The following is a 21,864-nucleotide window of genomic DNA, read 5'->3' as shown; positions in this document are numbered from 1 at the left end:
CACATGCAACACCCCTGCTTCAATTAACATGTATCAATCAAAGGAAGCCTGACCGGCTCGGTGTGGTTCCTAAGAACATGAGACTCTTGTTCTTGGGGGAGCAAGTTCAACCCCATGTTGGCTGTAGAGATTACAGAAAAATAAAATCTTAAGAAAAATCTATCAGTTGATCTTGGGGAGACACAGCCCCAGATCCCACAAGGGCAGGGAGCCAGCTGATGGTTCTATGCACAATATTATAAGCAGCAGAGCACAAAATGTGAACTTTCAGAGTCTGCTAGAGTGGGGGACACACCAGCCTTAAGGTGTTCAGGTGGAGAAGTGGAGGGCAGTCCCTGGAGCGACAGGGTGGGCTCAGGATCCCAGGGGTCCCAAGGACGGTGGCGCCAACAGTTCCCAGGCACAGGAGCGGGAACCCGGCTGAGAGCAGTGGGACTCAGGCCAGCTGTCTGCCCTGTGTGGCCATAAGCTGCAAACCCCTGTGAAGGGACGGGGCCACGTTACTGGGACAGGCCAGCAAAGGCCAGGAGTGGGAGGACACCCTCCCGGGCAGGAAGAGCACAGGTCTCCACCAGGGCAGCCCCTAAAATTTGGAGTTTTAAACTTCAGTCACTTGTCTGTGTGGAGGCTGAGAAAATTGAGGCCGTTCCACATTAACTTCACGGTTAGCACAAGTACTGCCACCCCAGGCCCTGTGAATAAGAGCTAAAATTTACATTACTTCAGTTACAGGAAAAAAAGAAAAAAAACAGCTTAGAGCTTAAGGTCCCAGAAAGCCCCATATTAGAATGAGAACAGAGCTCAATGCCCTTGAAGGCCCCATGTCAAAATGTAAACAGAACTTGAGGAATTGCTCCAGCTCTTCTGGAGGTCCCTGAGACCAGCCCTTAAAACTCAGCTAAAACACACCTCGGGGTCCAAGTCCCTGCTCCGCTGTGTTGGGTGTACTTGGATGCAAGCTCGAGTTTGTAAATCAACCCTCATATGTTTGCATCGGTGTCAGCTCCTTAGTGGTTTCTCAGATTCGCAATCTTGGGCACAACACCCCCATGTCCCCTCCCCACCTGGGATGACCCCCTGTCCCCTCCCACCCAGGCTGACCCTCAGTCACCTCCCCGCCCACAACAGTTGGGCACAGGCCCTCACACAGGTCCCACGGGCACGGTGGGCACTCCCGCCATCCCTGGCCTCCCAGGGGAAGGAACAGGTTTCGACAGGACACACTCCCATGGTGGCCCCAGGGCTCCCTGCCCAGGACGGCAGCTGGTGACAGGTCAGGGTCTGTGTCCCTGATGCCTGCTCCTCCTCCCCTGTTTTCCCACAGGAAATGAAGGAGGAGGCCCTGGTCTCCTCCAGGGACATCACGCAGGTAGACCTGGATGTCAACAGGACGTTCGGCAGCCACACCATGTTTTGGGACTGCTAGGGGATCGGGTGAGGCTGCTGGGCCAGGGGGCTTTGGGGCCCTGGGGGAGGCCCGGGGGCTTCTGGGTAGGGAACACCAGGCTTCTGAGGCGGGGGGAGCAACAGCAGCCAACAACACACTGCTCCATGGTAGGGTGCTGGGGATGAACCCCGTGCCCCACCCCCGGGGACTCGGGGATGAGGAGGCCACTAGGATGGGGCCTCCAGGTTTGCCATGGGAGCTGAACACCAAAGGGGTGAGGGACGGCACCCTGAGGAGCAGGGGGCTGGGGTGTGGGCCGTGGCGGGCAGTAACAGGACCTGGGTGCCAGGTGGCATGGTGGTGGCTGGAGCAGGACACACATCGATCTGATGAGGGTCGGACGGGTCAGGGTGACACCCACTCTCGGTGCTTTATATATTTCTAAATTCTATGCATTTTATTTGAGACAATTTGCAATTTGCAAACATACATAGTATGATGACCCCCAGATAATGCCCCCGGTTCAGCCAGGGCCCTGCACTGACCACAGGGGGCCCCAGGGGCAGGTGTCACAGCAAACCCCAGACTGGGGTCGCCTTTATCTGTAGACGTCTCCGTGTGCCTCTTAGAGAATGGGGATGCCCTGTGTCCGGAGGCCCTCCATGTCATCCCCTTCATTCCCCACCCACACAACATCTCCCTACATCATCATCCCCAAAGGCATCCCACCTACACCATCCCCCTCACACCCACACAGCCCCACACAATCACCACCCACACTATACCCCAACACCATCCACCCTACAGCATCCCCCACACTCCACCACCATCATATCCCTGCCCCCAAACCATCCACCCCCACACCATTGGCCCCCAGTAAGGACCCGGTGCAGCTGCCCCCTGTGGGACATGCTCAGCCTCCCTGGGGTTCTCTGGATACCCTGCTCCCATCAGAAACCCGGGTGTCCAATAGAGTACCCAGGGGTTGTAGGGAGGAGGGGAGGCAGGGAGCCCCCGACAGGGTGGGTGCAAGTGAGTGGTACAGAGGACCCACTGTGCCCTGCCTCCGCCCACTGTCCCTCCTGGAGGGCGGCACACCCTGCACAGGACATCGGCCCCTAACCCAGTGGGACCTGGGCTGGCCTGGCCCCGGGCTCTGTGGGGCTGGGGTGATTTTAGCCCCCCTCCAGACCCAACACAATGACTAATGGGATCCAGCCCTCCATGGCCCTGGCCAGCCCTGCATTCTGGCCCCGGGCTGAGCAAGCCCTCTCACAGCTGCATGTGGCCTCCTGGGCCCTGGGCATGCCCCACAGATCCAGGTCGCTGACTTAGGGCAGCCCTGGGGATCCTGGGACACTGCAGGGTGGGGAGAGCAGGGGTAGGCCGGTGGGCCCCACCCACACCCACAGCAGGAGGCAGGCTCCTCCAGGTGCTGGGGCCCCAGGGGTGCTGAGGCCCGGGTCCAGCTGCCCTGCGGGGACCCAGCGCAGGAGCCCATGAGCTGCAGGTCCAGGTCAGCTCTGCTGTCCTCAGAACCGTCACTCAGGCTGAAACCTCAGGACACACGCCCCCCACACAGAGTCCACACATGCTCCCAGGTGGGGGACTCCAGCACCAGCCCCCCACCCTGTGTGATTCTTGCCCTCCCCTAAAGGACAGAAAGGTCTCCCTCCCCAGGGGAAGGCACACACTCTGAGCCCCTTTGCTGTAGAATGTCAATAAAGTGTGCGAAAATGCACAGCCAGCCCGTTTCTGTGTCTCCCAGAAGTCTGTGCACGGGGCATGGAGAGACCCCCAGAGAGGAGGAGGGGGCACCACCCAGGCCCTGCATTGGCTCCACCAGGCACACACAGCTGACGTCCCCACGTGCCTTCCAGGGGCGGCCAGACGCCAGGGTCAGGACCCCACAGACTTTACTGGGACTCAGCCTGTGCCCCACGGGCAAGGAGGGGCTGGGACAGAGTGACAGCCAGGGATCCTCAGGTCACCAGGGTCTGTGCAAAGCTACCTGGGAGGTCTGTGCTCCCTGTTTTTTCTATTTGATTCGATTCGATTCGATTTGATTCAATTATTTTCTATTCAATTCCTTCGATTCTTTTCGATTCAATTCAATTCGATTCTTTTTTTTTGATTCGATTCAATTCGATTCTTTTCTATTCGATTCAATTTGATTCTTTTCTATTCTGTTCGATATTATTCGACTTGATTCGATTCGAATCTTTTCTATTCTATTCTATTCGATTCGATTCCATTCTTTTATATTTAATTCGATTCATTCGATTCGATTTGATTCAATTCGATTCTTTTCTATTCTACTCTATTTGACTTGATACGATTCAATTTTTTTCTATTCAATTCTTTTCTATTCGATTCCTTGTATTCTTTTCGATTCGATTCGATTCAATTCTTTTTTTTTATTTGATTCAATTCGATTCTTTTCTATTTGATTCATTTTGATTCTTTTCTATTCTGTTCGATATTTGACTCGATTTGATTCGAATCTTTTCTCTTCGATTCGATTCCATTCTTTTATATTTGATTCGATTCATTCAATTAGATTTGATTCGATTCAATTCTTTTCTATTCTACTCTATTCTATTCAACTCGATACGATTCGATTTTTTCTATTCGATTCCATTCTTTTCTATTCGATTCGATTCGATTCGTTTCTATTCTACTTTATTCTATTCTATTCGATTCGATTCAATTTGATTTGATACAATTCTTTTCTATTCGATTCGATTTGATTCGACTACATTCTTCTCTATTTGATTCAATTCGATTTGATTCTTTTCTGTTCTATTCTATTCGATTCTATTCGATTCTTTTCCATTCGATTCGATTCTTTTCTATTCAATTCGATTCGATTCTTTTCTATTTGATTCCATTCGATTCAGTTAGATTATTTTCCATTCAATTCGGTTCGATTCGATTCGAACATTTTCCTATCAATTCGATTAGATTAAATTCGATTCGATTCGAATCTTTTCTATTTGGTTCGATTCGATTCGATTCTTTTCTATTCTATTCATTTCAATTAGATTCAATTCGATTCAATTGTTTTCTATTCTATTCTATTCTATTCTATTTGATTCTTTTCTAATCGATTTGATTCGAATCAATTCTTTTCTATTCGATTCGATTATTTTCTATTCTATTAAATTAAATTAAATTCGATTCGATTCTTTTCTATTTGATTTGACTAGATTTGATTCGATTCTTTTCTATTCTACTCTATCCTATTCGATTCTATTCGATTCTTTTCTATTTTATTCGATTCGATTCGATTCTTTTCTGTTTGATTCAATTTGATTCATTTCTATTCTACTCTATCCTATTCTATTCGATTTGATTTGATTCGATTCTTTTCTATTCTATTCGATTCAATTCTTTTCTATTCTACTCTATCCTATTCGATTCGATTCTTTTCTATTCGATTCTACTCGATTGGATTCGATTCTTTTCTATTCGATTCAATTCGTTTCTTTTCTATTCGATTCTATTTTACTCGATTCATTTCGATTCGATTCAATTCGATTCTTTTCCATTCGATCCGATTCAATTCGATTCGATTCGAATCTTTTCTATTCCATTCGATTCGATTCAATTCTTTTCTATTCGATTCGATTTGATTCTTTTCTATTTTATTCATTTTGATTAGATTCAATTCGATTTTATTCTTTTCTATTCGATTAGATTCGATTGGATTTGATTCAAGTCTTTCTATTCGATTAAATTCTATTCGATTCGATTGGATTCGATTCGATTCTTTTCTATTCGATTCGATTCTTTTCTATTCGATTCAATTCTTTTCTATTCGATTCGATTCAATTCGTTTCTTTTCGATTCGATTCGATTCAAATCTTTTCCTATCGATTTGATTCGATTCTTTTCTATTCTATTCGTTTCAATTAGATTCAATTCGATTCGATTCTTTTCTATTAGATTCGATTCATTCTTTTTGATTTGATTCTTTTCTATTCTATTCTTTCTATTCGATTCGATTCGATTTTTTCTATTCGATTTGTTTCGATTCGATTCATTTCTATTCGATTCTATTCTTTTGTATTCTATTTGATTCAATTCAATTCATTTCGATTTGATTCTTTTTCTCTTCGATTCAATTCGATTTGTTTCAATTCTTTTCTATTCTACTCTATCCTATTCTATTCGATTCGATTAGATTAGATTCTTTTCTATTCAATTCGATTCTTTCCTCTTCTATTCGTTTCAATTAGATTCAATTCGATTCGATTCTTTCCTATTCAATTCGATTCGATTCTTTTCTATTTGAATCGATCGATTCGAAACTTTTCTATTCGATTCGATTCGATTCTTTTCTATTCATTCAATTCTATTCTTTTCGATTTGATTCGATTCTTTTTTTATACGATCCGATTCTTTTCTATTCTATTCTATTCGATTCATTTCGATTTGATTTAATTCGATTCTTTTTTATTCAATTCAATTCGATTCTTTTCTATTCTATTCGATATTATTCGCCTCGATTTGATTCAAATCTATTCTATTCTATTCTATTCTATTCTTTTTATATTTGATTCGAATCGATTCGATTCTTTCCTATTTGATTCTGTTCGATTCGAATCTTTTCTATTCTACTCGATTCGATTCGATTCGATTCTTTTCTATTCGATTTGATTCGATTTAATACGATTCTTTTGAATTTGATTAGATTTATTCAATTCTTTTCGATTCGTTTCGATTCGATTCTTTTCTTTTCGACTCGATTCAATTCTATTTGAATCTCTTCTATTTAATTCAAATCTATTCCATTCGATTAGATTCTTTTCTATTCGGTTCAATTCAATTCGATTTGATTCTTTTCTATTTGGTTTGATTTGATTCTTTTCTATTCGATTCTACTTGATTCTATTCGATTCTTTTCTATTCCAGTCGATTCAATTCGATTCTTTTCGATTCGATTCAATTCAATTCAATTCTTTTCCATTCGATTCGATTAGATTCGTTTTTTTCGCCTCGATTCGATTAGATTCGATTCTTTTCAATTCGATTCAATTTTTTTCGTTTCAATTCGATTCTTTTCTATTTGATTTGATGCGATTCTTTTCGATTCGATTCGAATATTTTTGATTCGATTGGATTCTATTTGATTTGATTTGATTTGATTCGATTCGATTCTTTCTATTCAATTCCTTTCGATTCTTTTCAATTCGATTCAATTCGATTCGATTCTTTTCGATTCGTTTCGATTCTTTTCGAGACGATTCGTTTCGATTTGATTAGATTGTTTTCATTTCGATTCGATTCAATCTGTTACGATTTGATTCGATAATTTTTGTATAGATTCGATTTGTTTCGATTCTTTGATTCGATTCGATTCGATTTTTTTCTATTTGATTCGATACTTTTCGATTCTTTTCGATTCGATTCTATTTGATTCTTTTCGATTCGATTCGGTTCTTTTCGATTTTATTTGATACGATTCAATTCGATTCAATTATTTCTGTTCGATTCTATTTGATTCTATTCTATTCAATTCAGTTCCATTCAATTCAATTTTTTGATTCGATTTGATTCGATTCTTTTCGACTCGGATCGATTCAATTCTATTCGATTCTTTTGGATTCGATGCGATTCGATTCTCTTCAATTCGATTTGATTCTTTTCTATTCGATTCGATTCTTTTTATTTGATTCAATTCTTTTCAATTCGATTCAATTCGTTTTGATATTTTTCAATTCGATTCAGTTCGATTCGATTCGAGTCAGTTGTTTTCGATTCGATTCAATTTTTTTCGATTTGATTCAATTAGATTTGATTCAATTCTTTTCCATTCGATTCTATTCGACTTTTTTTATTTGATTCGATCCTTTTTGATTCTTTTCAATTCAATTCGATTAGATTCTTTTCGATTCGATTCGATTCTTTTTTATTCGATTTGATACAATTCTATTTGATTCAATTCTTTCGATTCAATTCAATTCGATTCAATTCTTTTTGATTCAATTCGATTCGAATATTTTCGATTGGATTCGATTCAATTCTGTTCGATTCAATTTGATTCGATTCTTTTCAATTCGACTCGATTCGATTCTTTTCTATTAGATTATATTCGAGTCGATTCTTTTGATTCGAATCGTTTCTGTTTGATTCAATTCGATTCTTTTCAATTCTGTTCAATTAGATTTTTTCGATTCGATTTGATTCGATTTGATTCTTGTCGATTTGATTCGATTTGATTCTTCTCGATTCGATTGGATTCGATCCTTTTCGATTCTTTTCGATTCGATTGGATTTGATCCTTTTCGATTTTTTTCGATTCGATTGGATTTGATTCGATTCAATTCTTTTCGATTCAATTCGATTCGATTCTTTTCGATTCGATTCGATTCAATTCGATTCTTTTCGATTCGATTCCATTCGATCGTTTTCGATGCTTTTCGATTCGATTCAATTCAATTCGATTCTTTTCGATTCGATTCGATTCGATTCAATTCATTTCAAATATTTTCGATTCCATTCGATTTGATTCGATTCTGTTCGATTCGATTTGATTCGTTACTTTTTGATTCGATTCGACTCAATTCTTTTCTATTCGATTCAATTCGATTTTTCTCGATTCGATTTGATACGATTCAATTCAATCCTATTCTTTCAGTTCGATTCAATTCGATTCTTTTCGATTCAATTCAATTCGATTCAATTCTTTTTGATTCGATTCGATTCGATTCAAATATTTTCGATTTGATTTGATTCGAATCAATTCTGTTCAATTGTTTTCGATTCGATTCGATTCAATTCGATTCAATTCTTTTCAATTCAATTCGATTCGATTCGATTTTTTTGTTTCGATTCGATTGTATTCTTTCGGATTCCATTTGATTCGATTAGATTTTTTTGATTGGATTTGATTCTTTTCGATTCGATTCAGTTCGATTGGATTCTTTTTGATTCGATTCTTTTCAATTCAATACGATTCGATTCGATTCTTTTCAATTCGATTCTTTTCGATTCGATTAGTTTCGATTCGATTATTTTTGATTCGATTCTTTTCGATTTGATTCGATTCGATTCTTTTCGATTCCATTCGATTCTTTTCGATTCCATTCAATTCGATTCAATTTTTTCGATTGGATTCGATTCTTTTCTATTCGATTCGATTTGTTATCGATTCAATTCGTTTCTTTTCTATTCGATTCTATTCAGTTCTTTTCGATTCAATTCAATTCAATTCGATTCGATTTTTTCGATTCGATTTGATTCGATGATTCTTTTTGATTCGGTTGCATTCGATTCTATTTGATTCTTTTCGATTCGATTCTATTCTATTTGATTCAATTCGTTTCGATTCGATTCGATTCTTTTCGATTCAATTGGCTTCGATCCTTTTCGATTCTTTTCGATTCAATTGGATTTGATCCTTTTCGATTTTTTTCGATTCGATTGGATTTGATTCGATTCAATTCGATTCGATTCAATTCGATTCACTTCTTTTCGATTCGATTCGATTCTTTTCGATTCGATTCAATTCTTTTCGATTCGATTCTTTTCAATTCGATTCCATTCAATTTGATTCTTTTTGATTCATTGCGATTCTTTTCGATTCGATTTGATACATTTCGATTCAATTCGATTTGATTCTTTTCGATTCGATTCAATTTGTTTCAAATATTTTCGATTCCATTCGATTTGATTCGATTCTGTTTGATTCAATTTGATTCAATTCGATTCGATTCTTTCGGTTTGATTCGATTCTTATCGTTTTGATTCGATTTGATTCCATTCTTTTCGATTCGATTCTTATTGTTTCTTTTCGATTCGATTCGACTCAATTCTTTTCGATTCGATTCAGTTCGATTTTTTTATTCAATTTGATACGATTCAATTCGATCCGATTCTTTTGGTTCGATTCGATTCTTTTCGATTCAATTCAATTCGATTCGATTCTTTTTGATTCGATTTGATTCGATTCAAATATTTTCAATTCAATTTGATTCGATTCAATTCTGTTCGATTATTTTCGATTCGATTCGATTCAATTCTTTTCAATTCGATTTGATTCGATTCGATTTTTTTGTTTCGATTCGATTGTATTCTTTCGGATTCCATTGGATTCGATTCGATTTTTTTGATTGGATTTGATTCTTTTCAATTCGATTCAGTTTGATTGGATTCTTTTCGATTCGATTCTTTTCAATTCAATACGATTCGATTCGATTCTTTTCAATTCGATTCGATTTGATTCTTTTCCATTCAATTCGTTTCGATTAGATTATTTTCAATTTGATTCGATTCGATTCTTTTCGATTCCATTCGATTCGATTTTTTCAATTGGATTCGATTCTTTTCTATTCGATTCGATTTGATTCGATTCTTTTCGATTAGATTCTTTTCGATGCGATTCGATTCTTTTCGATTCCTTTCGATTCGATGCAATTCTCTACAATTTGATTCAATCCGATTTGATTCTTTTCGATTCAATTCAATTCAATTCGATACGATTCTTTTCGATTCGAATCTATTTGATTCTTCTAGATTTGATTCGATTCTATTTTTTTTTGTATTCGATTCTTTTCGATTTGAGTCGATACTGTTCGATTTGTTTCTTTTGGATTCAATTCGATTCGAATCGATTTGATTCTTTTCGATTCAATTCGATTTGATTCGATTCTTTTTGATTCAATTCGATTCGATTCTTTTTGTTTCAATTCGATTCTTTTCAATTTGATTCGATTCAAATCGACTCGATTCTTTTCGATTCGATTCGATTCTTTTCCATTCAATTCGATTCTTGTCGTTTCAATTCAATTCGATTCAAATCTTTTCAATTCAATTCGATTCGATTTGATTCTATTAGTTCAGTTCGATTCAATTCAATTCTTTTAGATTCATTTCGATTCTTTTCCATTTGATTCGATTCTTTTCGCTGCAAATCAATTCGATTCTACTCGATTTATTCTGATTGATTCTATTTTTTGATTCGATTCTATTTGATTATTTTCGATTCAATTCGATATGATTTGATTATTTTCGATTCGATTCAATTCTTTTCATATAGATTCGATTTGATTCTTTTCAATTCGATTCGTTTCGATTCTTTTCGATTCGTTTCGAATCGATTTCTTCTTTTCGATCCAATTCGATTTGAATCAACTCAATTCTTTTCGATTCAATACGATTTGATTCTATTCCTTTCAATTCAATTTGATTTGAGTCGATTCTTTTCGATTCGATTCGATTCTTTTCAATTCAATTCCATTCGATTCTTTTCGATTCGATTCGATGCATTTCTTTTCGATTGATTCAATTCGATTCTTTTCGATTCAATTCGATTCTTTTCTAATCGATTCGATTCGATTCGATTTTTTTCATTTCGATTTGATTCTTTTCGATTCGATTCTTTTCGATTTGATTCGATTCGATTCTTTTTGATTCGATTCAATTCGTTTCTTTTCGATTCGATTATATTCGATTCAATTTTTTTGAAGCGAATCGATTGTATTCTATTATTTTCGATTTGATTAGATTCGATTCTTTTCAATTCGATTCAATTCGATTCGTTTCGATTCGATTCCAGTATTTTCAATTCGATTCGATTTGATTCTTTTCCATTCAATTCGATACGATTCGTTTCTTTCGATTTGATTCAATTCTATTCGAGTATTTTTGATACGATTTGATTCGATTCTTTTCAATTCAATTCGATATGATTCTTTTCGTTTCGATTCGATTCTTTTCGATTCGAATCTTTTCGATTTGATTTGATTCGATTCTTTTCAATTTGATTCTATTCGATTCTTTTCGATTTGATTGGATTGGATTGGATTCGACTTGATTCTTTTCGTTTCGATTCGATTCTTTTCGATTCGATTTTTCCAAATTGATTTGATTCGATTCTTTTTGATTCGATTCGATACTGTTTGATTCGATTCTTTTCTATTCAATTCGATTTCAATGGATTCGATTCAATTCGATTCGATTCGATTCTTTTTGATTCGATTCGATTCGATTTGTTTCTTTTCGATTCGATTCGATACAATTCGATTCTTTTCAATTCGATTCTTTTCTATTTGTTTCGATTCAAATCTTTTCAATTCAATTCGATTCGATTTGATTCTATTCTTTCAATTCAGTTCGATTCGATTCAATTCTTTTCGATTCAATTTGATTCGTTTCGATTCTTTTCGATTCGATTCCATTCTTTTCGCTTTGATTTGATTCAATTCCACTCGATTCATTTCGATACGATTTGTATCTTTTTGATTCGATTCTAATCGATTCTTTTCGATTCAATTCGATTCGATTTGATTCTATTCTTTCGATTCAATTTGATTCGATTCAAGTCTTTTCGATTCAATTCTTTTCAATTCAATTCGATTCGATTTGATTCTATTCTATCGATTCTTTTTGATTCAATTTGATTCTTTTCGATTAGATTCCATTCTTTTCGATGCGATTTTTTTCGATGCGAATTGATTCTTTTTGTTTCGATTCGATTTGATACGATTCTTTTCAATTCGATTCTATTCGATTCATTTCGATTTGATTCGTTTCAATTCTTTTCGTTTCGATTCTATTTTTTTGATTCAATTCGATTTTGTTCAATTCATTTCTTTTCGATTCTATTCGATTCGAATTGATTCCATTCTCTTCGATTCACTTTGATTCGATTCGATTCTCTTCGATGAGATTTGATTCTTTTCGATTCGATTCGATACGATTCAATTCTTTTTAATTCAATTCGATTCGAATCGATTTGATTCTTTTTGATTCGATTTGATTCAATTCTTTTCGATTCGATTCGATTTTGCTTATTTTGATTCGATTCAATTCAAATGTGTTCGATTCAATTTGATTCGTTTCAATTCTTTTCTATTCGATTCGATTCTTTTCGCTCAGCTTTGATTCGATTTCACTCGATTCATTTCAATTCGATTCGATTCTTTTTAATTAGATTCTATTCTATTCGATTCGATTCTTTTCCATTCAATTTGATTCTTTTCGATTCGATTTGATTCTTTTCGATTCGATTTGATTTGATTATTTTCGATTCAATTCGATCCGAATCTTTTCAATTCAATTTGATTCGATTTGATTCTTTTCGATTCGATTCGATACGATTCGATTCTTTTCGATTCAATTCCACTCGAATTGATTCGATTCTTTTCGATTTATTCGATTCGAATTGATTCGATTCTTTTCGATTAGATTCAATTCAATTCGATTCTTTTCGATTAGATTCGATTCTTCTCGTTTCGATTCAGTTCAAATCTTTTCGATTCTATTCGATTCAATTTGATTCTATTCTTTCGATTCAATTCGATTCGATTCAATTCTTTCGATTCAATTCGATTCGTGTCGATTTTCTCGATTCGATTCAATTCTTTTCGCTTCGCTTTGATTCGATTCCACTTGATTCATTTCGATTCTTTATTCAATTGTATTCGATTCTTTTAGATTTGATTCGTTCGATTCTTTTCGATTCGATTCAATTCGGTTCTATTCGATTCTTTTCGATTCAATTCAATTTCAATCGATTCAATTCTTTTCGATTCAAATTGATTCGATTCTTTTCGATTCGATTCGATTCTTTTGCTTCGCTTCGATTCTATTCCCCTCGATTCATTTCGATTCGATTCAATTCTTTTTTATTCGATTCTTCTCGATTCGATTAGATTCTATTCTTTTCGATTCGATTAGATTCTTTTCGATTTGATTCAATTCTTTTCGATTCGATTTGATTCGATTCTTTTCGAATCAATTCCATTCTTTTCGATGCGATTCGATTCTATTTGATTCTTTTTGATTCGATACGTTGTGATTATTTTCAATTCGATTCAATTCGATTCGATTCTTTTCGATTTGATTCGATTCAATTCGATATGATCCTTTTTGATTCGATTCTGTTCGATTCTTTTCAATTCTTTTTGTTTCGATTCGATCTTTTCGATTCGATTCGATTCTTTTAGATTCAATTCGATTCGATTCTTTTTGATTTCATTCGATTCGATTCTTTTCGATTCGATTTGATTATATTCGATTCGATTCTTTTCGATGCGAATTGATTCTTTTCTATTTTCGATTTGATTTGATACGCTTCTTTCAAATTCGATTCGATTCGATTCGATTTTTTCGATTCGATTCGATGCAATTGCTTGATGGTAGGGCAGTTTCATTTTTATCTTTTTGAGGGAACACAACTGGCTCCACAGGTTTGTATTCTCACCAAAATACAAGAGGTTCCCCTTATCTTCACCTTCCCTTATTGTTTCTTGTGATCTTGATTTTAGACATTCAGACAGATGTGAGATAATGTCTCATAGTTTTGATATGAATTTCCCTGATGATCAGTGACATTGAGCATCTTTTCATGTGTCATGTTGTTGAATTCATTTACCAGTTCTAACTCTGAGCATTTTCTGAATTTTATCTTTGGCCTATTGGTTTAGAATATATTGTTTATTTTGCCTAAAATTTGAAATTTACCACTGTAAATGTTCATTTAAAAGGAAGATAGAACGCAACACAATAATATCATTTTATATATAAAGAAACTAGAAAAAGAGGAGCAAATTTACCCTAGGTAGCAGAAGGAAATGATAATAAAGATTAGGACAGAGAAACAAAACAGAGAGTAAGAGTACAATAAATTCCGTAAAACAAAATGTTTGTTCCTTGCAAAGATTGACAAAATTGACTAATCTTAGATGGATTGATTAAGAAAAAAAGAAAGAAGATTCCAAGCACTAAAATAAAAAAGTAAGTAGGCACATGACTAACAATGTTACAGAAAAAAAAATATTATGTAAGAATATTATGAAGTTTTATATCAACAAACTAGATAACTTAGATGAAATTGACAAATTCCTAAAAACATAAAATTTACCAAACCTACTCAAGAAAATATAGAAAATATGGATCCCTGGGTGGCTCAGCAGTTTGGCGCCTGCTTTTGGCCCAGGGTACCATCCTGGAGTCCCAGGATCGAGTCCCACGTCGGGCTTCCGGCATGGAGCCTGCCTCTCCCTCTGCCTGTGTCTCTGCCTCTCTCTCTCCCTATGTCTATCATAAATAAATGAAATCTTTAAAAAAAGAAAACATAGAAAATAAATCTAAACAGTCCTAAACAAATAAAGAGCTTAAATTAGTAGTCAAGAACCTTTCCCTTCAAAAGAGCTCAGGATCATGTGGCTTAACTAGTGAATTTCCAAAAAAAATTTATCCTAATGCCTCTCAAATTCTTCCAAAGAATAGGAGGGAACAAAAAAAAAAAAAGAAAGAAAAGAAAAAAGAAAAAAGAAAAAAAAGAATAGGAGGGAACAGGGGATCCCTGGGTGGTGCAGCGGTTTAGCGCCTGCCTTTTGCCCAGGGTGCGATCCTGGAGGCCCAGGATTGAATCCCATGTTGGGCTCCTGGTGCATGGGGCCTGCTTCTCCCTCTGCCTGTGTCTCTGCCTCTCTCTCTATCTGTCTCTCTGTGTGTGACTATCATAAATAAAAAAAAGAATAGGAGGGAACAGTGCCTAACATATTCCATGAAGTCAGCATTATACTGATGTCATAGCCAGACGAAGGCATCACAAGGAAAATAAAAGGGGGGGGGGACAAAATCCCTTATGAACATAAATGCATAATTCCCCAACAAAATACTAGCAAACTAAATCCAGTATCATATTAAAAGGAGGACATACTATGATCAAGTGAACTTTATCCTAGGAATGCAACGGTGGTTCAACATATAAAATCAAATACTATAATACAGCACATTAATGGAATAAGGGGAAAATCCATACCATCATTTCAGTGCATTTGGGAGGAAAAAACAGCATCCTTTCATGATAAAAAAAAAACACAACTCAATATTCTAGGAATAGAGGGTAACTTCCTCAACAGGAGAAAGGGCATATATGAAAACCCCAAAAGTAGCACCATACTAAATGGTGCCTGAAAAACTGAAAGCTCTCCTCCTAAGATCAAGCACAAGACAAAGATGCCTGCTTTCACTGCTTCCCTTCAGTATTATCCTGGAATTTTCAATCATAGCAATTAGTAAAAAAATAAAAATAAAAAAAAATCCTCCAAATGGGCAGGAAAAAGTAAAATTATCATATGGTTTCACTCATATGCCAAATATAAGAAATAGTGCAAGGGACTGTATGGGAAGAAGGGTAAATTGAATGGGGAAAAATTAGAGAGGAAGACAAACCATGAGAGACTCTTATGTCTGGGAAACAAACCGAGGATTGCTGGAGGTTGGTGGTGAAGGGGTAACTGGGTGATGGGCATTAAGGATACCCGTGATGGAATGAGCACTGGGTGTTATACACAATTGAAGAATTATTGAAAACTCCATCTGAAACTAATGATGTACTATATGTCAGGAAATTGAATTTAAATTAAAAAAATAAATTAGTAAAAAAAAATCAAATAAATAAATAAGTCAATAAAATTAACTATATTCACAACTTAAAACTATGACTACCTCAATACTTGTATCAAAATTCCTTGATAAAATTCAAAGTGCATTCAAAATTAAAACAAATGGTAGAAAACAAAGAACAAAATGGTACATGCTTAACTTAGGAAAATAATTATTATCTGGGCCTGTGATCATCCTGCAAAATGACTAAATACTGCAACCTTTCTGTGAACGGGAAAATACCAGGTTGACTCACCATTTTTTGTACCAGAGGAGATGATCTACAAGCTAAGGCAAGAAAATGACTAGCACACATTTTGGAAAGGAAAAAAAACCCACAATTTTCTCATTAGACGGTATCATTTTCTAAGTATAAACTGCAAAGAATCTAGAGTTTAAAAATTACAAATAAGAATTTTACAAGGTAAATGATAAAAATATCACTATACTATAACCATTTGCATTTATATATCAGAAACAAACTCCTTCTATAAAATAAAGTTTAAGGTTGAGATACTACTTAAACAGTATAAAAATATCAAGTAAGTATAAATAAAAACAAAAGACATGTGAAAGCAGTAAGAGAAAAAGCATATAATTTTTCATGTTCAAAGCCTCAAAGATATAATATGCAAATAATGTCCATGTTTCCACAATGATGCATAAGTATTATAGAATCCAGGTCTGATTCTCAAGATGATTTTTTCACCTGTACAAATGTCTATGATACTCACAATGTCAAAAATAATCAAAGCAATTTTAAAGGAAGAAAAGAATGTAAAGAATTTTTCCATGAAGTATCAAGGTAAATCAGTATGAAGCTACATCATTAAGATATGATGGGTTTGGTGCCAGGAGCACCTTATGAAACAAATTAGAGTTCCCAGCAGTCAATCAACACAGTTTTTTAGTCCCAATACATATGATCAAGTAAAGAAGTATGGTTTCCGTAGTGTAGGTTCTTTTCTAAGTATGACCTGAGATATGTCTGATATCATGTCACATAAAATATCATTTTCATATGCATTGAACACCTAATTGTAGAAATAAATCTATTAAATATTTTATAGAAGAATCTTCAAGAGATTAGACCTGATATATTTTTCTTGAATTTTTTAAAAGCCCAAGTGTAAATAAAAATATTAAAAGATTTTTATCTCTCCAAAATTAAGACTATAAAGTGAGTGTGCTAACAAGCCCTAGGGAGGAGGAGTTCTTTGCCACAAACATAACTGCAAATTCTGGTATGCAGAATGTATTTGGGTATGTGCATTGTACTCAGGCTAGAAGAAGGAATATTGACTATAAAAGAAACAAAGGAAAAGGGGAAGAAATGCAAAAGGACAACAAATGTACTTCTGAAAAGAGGGTATGGTGGTGAAGATCTTGGAAACAGCAGAAATACCGTGATTATTAACAGAAAGGGAGAGTGACAGGGTTGCAGAAACAGATAAATGGAATAATGAGAAAAATTACATAAAACACTAACCTGGGGGAAAACGATTCGGTACATAATTAAAAGAAATAAAAGACTGTAGAGTATCTTTAAAAATGGCTTAAAAACAAGTACATACAGGGCACCTGGATGGTGCAGTTGGTTAAGTGTCCAACTCTTGGTTTTGGCTCAGATCATGACCTCATGGGTCCTGAGTTGGAGCCGGGTCCTGCTCCACACTCAAAGCAGAGTCTACTTAAGATTCTCTTTCATTCTCCCCCTGCCCCTCCCACACCCCACACTTGCTCACACACTCTCTCAAATAAATAAATAAATCTTTAAAAACAACAAAAAGTGCATAAAAGCTGAAGAGAAAGTGCAACCAATAAAAGAAAGCAAGAAATGGGAATAGAAGGAGTAGTAAGTTGGATGAGCTCGAAAGTGAGAAGGACCAGGAAGGAATAAGGAGGAAAGGCAAAGACTAGGCTACGCAATCAGTACATGGTATATGTCAATCTATCATCAAGTATACGTAAGACAATGTGCACTAATAATGTTATCTCAATTAAACGTAGATTTTTTTAAATAAATGCAATTAAAGAAGAAAGATGGATATAGCCAGGAAAGCCAAAGGAGAAATTTAAGAAAAGAATTTAATGAATGGGGAATTAACTAATATAATAGCAAAAGAAGATAATAGAACAATTTTTAAAAAGTGGTATAGTAGGGGCACCTGGGTGGCTCAGCGTTTGAGCATCTGCCTTCAGCTCAGGTCGTGATCCCCAAGTCCCTGGATTGAGTCCTGCATTGGGGACCCTGCTCTGTGGGGAGCCTGCCTGTCCCTCTGCCTCCCTCTCTTTCTCTGTCTCTCATGAGTAAATAGATAACATCTTTTTTATAAAGTGGTATAGCAAAACCAAAATGCTTATCGTACCATAAAAAATTAATACAAAGAAGAAATCTGAAATAAAGGGGAAATTTTAAGAGTTAGAAGATCAAGTTTAGATTTGAAAAGAAGAGAATAAAATGAGTAGCAGAATTCAGGAAAAGACTTAGTATCTCCTTTGCAGCCCTGAGACCCCAGTCACAGCAGCATCCTTACCAAAGCCCGTCTCCGTGGCTCCAGGGCAGGAGGACAACGCTCATGGGCCGTGCTGAAGAGCAATGGCAGGATGTCAGGGTTATGGGGAAGGGGGCCGTGTGACTTCATCTCCCCCTGGGCACTAGCTGCTTTGTTATCCAAAATGGAATTGGCCTTGTGTACAGTGACTCAGCCCGGCATGTACACAGGAGCCTGAGTGGGACTCGGTGGTGCCGGGTATCTCTTGTTAGGGTCATTAAGACCTTCAGTCACAAGTGCACAATTACCTTCTGATGTAACAGATGGCTCCCAGGTTGGCCTAGTTGTAAATTATTCCTCAGGGTTCCAGAGTAATGATGGGATGCTAATCAGAAGTTCAGTTCTCTCAGCTGACCAAACTATGCGGACACTGGCCACAGTGCAGCATCCCTGAGACTGGGGTGGTGACTATTCAGAGTTGAATTTCAGGTTTCTGAAATTTCCATATAAAACAAGCATATTGCTTTGTCTTGTTCAATGACCAAATCAATCCAGTTTTTATTTTAATTCTCAATACAGGGTCAGTGATATAATGTACACAACTTTAAATACAGGAAAAAATCTCTTTTATTTAAATGTTTCTTTTTGAAATAATTATAGATTCACAGGAGGTTATCAGGGCAGAAAAGTCATATTAACCCTTCACCAAGTTTTTCCCCTAATGATTATATCTTTCACAATAGAACAATTTGATGACGATGCAATGTGTATGTACAGTATTTGGCTCATGTGTAGGTTCATGTAACTGCTACCTCCCTCAAGATACAAAACTATTCCACCCAGGGATCCCTGGGTGGCGCAGAGGTTTGGCGCCTGCCTTTGGCCCAGGGCGCGATCCTGGAGACCCGGGATCGAGTCCCACATCGGGCTCCCGGTGCGTGGAGCCTGCTTCTCCCTCTGCCTGTCTCTGCGCCTCTCTCTCTCTCTGTGACTATCATAAATAAATAAAATTAAAAAAAAAAAAAAAAAAAAAAACTATTCCACCCAGAGATGCCTGAGTGGCTCAGCGGTTGAGCGTCTGCCTTCAGCTCAGGGTGTGACCCTGGGGTTCTGGGATCGAGTCCCACATCGGGCTCCCCGCAGGAGCCTGCTTCTCCCCCTGCCTGTGTCTCTGCCTCTTTCTCTGTGCCTCTCATGAATAAATAAAAATAATAATCATCATTTTATTTTTGCTATTTCTAGATTGCTATATAAATATCATATAATTATACAGCATATAATCTTCTGGGATTTGGTTTTTATCACTGAGCATTAGTCTCTGGATCCATCCACGTTGTGCAGGCATCAGTAGCTAAATTCTTTTCACTGTGGAGTAAAATTCCTGATATCAGTGGCCCACAGTTCATTTAATGTTTGCCTACTGACAAACTCTATAGTTGTTTTGCAGTATGGCTACCACAAACAGACAACAGTTTTGCATTACTCTGAACAACTGTATACGAATCTTTGTGTAAACATAAGTTTTCATTTCTCTGAAACAAATGCCCAGAAGCACAACTGATGTACTGTGTGATACAGGTATAGTCAATGTTTAAAGTAACTGCAAAACTGTTTTCCAAAGTGGCTGGGACATTTACAATCCTACAACAGTGTAGGAGCAATCCAGTTGCTGTACATCCTCCTCAATATTTAGTATGTGATTATCTTCTTAAAAATTATGGTACACTACAAATAATGTAAAATCAACCATCTTCACTGTTTATAAGCATATAACTCAGAGGTATTAAGTATATTCATGTTGTTGTGCAATGGATCTCCAAAACTTTTCCATCTTTCAAATCTGAAATTCTATGCCTATTAACCAATGCCCTCCTTCTCCCCTTAATCCCAACATCTGGTAACCACCATTCTTTCTATTGCTATGAATTTGGCTACTTAAGATACCTCATTAACTGGAATCATATAATATTTGTCATATTGTGACTGGTTCATAATACTAGGCTTAATGTCCATTCTGTAGTGTGTGACAGGATTGCCTTTTAAGGTTGAATGACATGCCAGTAAATGTATATACCACACTCTGTATATTCTTCCATCCATTCATGGATTTCTTGTGTTTACCTTTTTTTTAAAAAGATTTTATTTGTTTATTCATGATAGACATAGAGAGAGAGAGGCAGAGCCACAGGCAGAGGGAGAAGCAGGCTCCATGCCAGGAGCCCGACGCGGGACTTGATTCTGGGACTCCAGGATCACACCCTGGGCCAAAGGCAGGCGCTAAACCGCTGAGTCACCCAGGGATCCCCTTGTGTTCACCTTTTGTGAATAATGCTGCTATGAACAGGGGTGTGGAAATATCTCAAGACCTGCTTTCGATTCTTTTGGATTATACCCAGAAATGAAATTGATAAATTACACGGTAGTTCTACTTTTGCTTTTTTTTGAGGAACTGCCACACGGTTTCCCATAGTGGTTTTCCAGAGCTTCTAATTTTTCCACATCCTTGTCAACACTTGTTATTTTCTGATCTTTTGATAGTACTCTTCCTAATGGGTGTGGAGTGATATTTAACTGTGGTTTTGATTTGCATTTCTCTAATGATTAGTGATGTTGAGCATCTTTTTGTAAACTTGTTGGTCATTTGTATATCTTCTTTGGAGAAAGGTCAGTTCATATTGTTGAATCCTTTTTAAACCAACTTACTTGATTTTTTTCTATTGAGTTGTAGGAGTTGTCTACATACTCCTTATATTATTAATCCCTTATCACTTTAATGATTTATAAATCTTTTCTCCCATTCTATAGACTTTTTTCACTCTGTCCATTGTGCCCTTTGATGCATGAGTGTTTTAAAGTTTGATGTAGTCCCATTTGTCTTTGCTATTATTGCCTCTGCTTTTGGTGTCACGTCCCAGAAATCACTGCCAAATCCAATGTTATGAAGCTTTCCCCCGTGTTTTCTGCTAGGAGTTTTGGAGTTTGGGATCTTATATTTAGGTCTTTAATCCAGTTTGAGGTAACATGCATATGCCATTATCTTATATTTTAGTTATTTTGATAGCTTGTAGTGATACCTTATCATGGTCTCAATACTTTACTAAAGGGTAGTGACGTTGAACATCTTTTCATGTGCTTATCTGTCATTTGTATATCTTATTCAGTGAAATTTCTCTTTGTGTCTTTCTTTTTGGGTGTCCATTTTATAATTAGATTGTTTGGTTTTTAAACATCGAGTTCTCAGGCTTCTTCACATAATCTAGATAAGACTCCTTTGTCAAATAATATAGCATGTAAATATTCTCTCAGGATGTAGCTTGTCTTTTTATCTTTTTAACAGAATCTTTCAGAGAACAAATTATTTTATTTTTATGAAGTCCAATTTTTCCTATTACAGATCATGCTTTTGGTGCCCTGGGATTTTTCGTTTGTTTTGTTTTTAAAGATTTATTTATTTTAGAGAGATGGGGGGGGGGGTTTGCAAAGGGAGAGAGAGAATCCTCAAGCAGACTCCCAGCTCAGCACAGAGCCTCACACAGGGCTCAATCCCAGGACCCTGAGATCATGACCTGGGCCAAAGTC

General features: G+C 37.0%; 1 long non-coding RNA gene across 1 annotated transcript in view; it reads left to right on the top strand.

Moving 5' to 3' along the window:
- Positions 1–21,216, top strand: part of LOC144285082 (uncharacterized) — a 52,679-nt gene extending 31,463 nt beyond the window's left edge. Inside the window, exon 3 of the long non-coding RNA XR_013353537.1 lies at positions 20,446–21,216. This is a non-coding gene — a long non-coding RNA (uncharacterized LOC144285082). The remainder of the gene's footprint in view (positions 1–20,445) is intronic.
- Positions 21,217–21,864: the final 648 nt, after the last annotated feature.

This window comes from Canis aureus, chromosome 15, assembly GCF_053574225.1.
Source record: "Canis aureus isolate CA01 chromosome 15, VMU_Caureus_v.1.0, whole genome shotgun sequence".
Lineage (NCBI taxonomy): Eukaryota > Metazoa > Chordata > Mammalia > Carnivora > Canidae > Canis > Canis aureus.
Note: the sequence above shows the minus strand (reverse complement) of the source record. Positions and strands in the feature narration are given on the sequence as shown.